Genomic DNA, 2,104 nt, shown 5'->3' on the forward strand with positions numbered 1-2,104 from the left:
ATTTTGTACGCGACTGAGAAATAAAATTCATTATTTCCATAACATTTCATTCATGTTGAGTTGTTAAATTCACCACAAATAAAATTTGTACTCAAAGTCAGTGTTGTTAAAGTGATTTTTACATTTTAAAACAGACTTTCATTTTCATCACAGTTAACAGACGTTTTGACAATATCGTAGTACGTTTCATTAATTAATAATCAGTCCATCAGATATATATCTATTTATAAGTTTTAGAGTTCACAAATTGTAGAGTAATTCAACATCTAAGTATATTATATTAATATTATTATATTATAAATAATATATTGTATTATTAATATATTATGTATAATATATTATATTATTATTATTACATTATATTATTATTAATATTAGAGTTCACAAATTGTAGGATAATTTAACAACACATTTGTAACGATTATTATTCACAACGAGTAACATTTTAAATGAAATACTGTGTCAGAATAGCAGATAAAAAACTAGTCGAAGTTAGAGTTGTTAGAGATTTACAAAAAGTAAATAAAATATGAAATATACTGATACTAAAAATGCAATTTTAAACCTTTAATTAATCATCTATATTAAATGATATCTTTATTTCTAGAACGATTTTATTGTATGCTATAGTCTATAAAAATTTTACTTAAGATATTTAATTATTAAAGAGTTTTATAAATAATAATGTACTACATACTAAAATTTACAGAAAAACATCAAAGCCTGAGGTATGAAATATTCTAATACAAACTATTTTATTTTTAAACCTTTAATTAAGCACTTATCTTAAATTATAGCTAGGTATGTTCCTACAACAACCTTAATATATACCAGGTATAGTGTAGAGATTCTTCTTGAGAGTCATCAGGATGAGAACTAATTAGTAAATATTAATTAAATATTTTATAAAATATATTAAAAAACGTTATTAACAAAACCAGAGCAAGAAAAAAATTCAAAATTTAATAAATTATTTACTGAAGATTTTCAAATATTGAAGAGTTTTATAAATAATGATATACTTTATATTGACGAAAAGTATACGAAATTTACTGAAAAAATTTAAATGTCGACAAAATTTTTAAGTATCAATTTTCAAATACCTTATTCAAAAAAGACCACGATTTCTATTTCTAGGGGTTCCCAATTCGATAACGGATTTAAAAAGAATCGTCTATTCTAATCAATTTCTTTCATTACGCTAAATGACGATTTAATTAGGTTTTCAAGATCTCGAGATCTGTGAACGTCCGATTTGACAACGGATTTAAATACTCTTCTCTTTTAAGCAATTTTTTTCTCTATAGTCATGCTGATATAACTTAGCTTTCCAAATATCGAAGTCTAAAGTTTGATATTTTTAAAATCAGTTGGTGCCCCAGAGTATTTAAACAGAGGAGATTTTTCATCCAAAGCAATTTTAATGGTAGAAAGTGAATCTTGCTACCCACAATTACTAACACACTTTGATAAAGACATATGTGTCATGCTTTTGCCACCAAATAGCACGGCTCGTATACTACGTGTGAACCACAATCCTATACGTGTTTTAAAATGTGACTATCATAAACGTTTTTTAAAACATCTTTTGTTAAATTCAATAAAAAATTTAATAGAATCGTTAAATGGCTACCCTTTAAAAGATGTTGTTTTACTACTATCAAGTTCTTGGTATTTTATGGACAAACGTCTATTCAGAAAATCTCTTGATAAAATTTGTAATAATGAAGTCATCCTTCAGACGACAATCTATCGTCACCGTTCAGATGACGATAGATCCGTGCAGTCAAGTTCTTATAACTCAACTGAAGTAGATGATTTTGATGCATGGACTAATGTTGATTGGGAATCTACTGATGCTAATATTGAAGAAGATATGCAGTCACGTTCTTATAACTCAACTGAAGTAGATGATTTTGATGCATGGACAAATGCTGATTGAGAATCTACTGATGCTAATATTGAAGAAGATATACGACCATGTTCTAGTAACTCAACTGAAGTAGACACCTCTGATGAATGGACAAATGCTGATTGTGAATCTATTGATGCTAATATTGAAGATGATGTCTGCAATAATAACAATCACATGAATACTGAAAAC

Source organism: Teleopsis dalmanni, chromosome 2, assembly GCF_002237135.1.
Source record: "Teleopsis dalmanni isolate 2A chromosome 2, ASM223713v2, whole genome shotgun sequence".
NCBI lineage: Eukaryota > Metazoa > Arthropoda > Insecta > Diptera > Diopsidae > Teleopsis > Teleopsis dalmanni.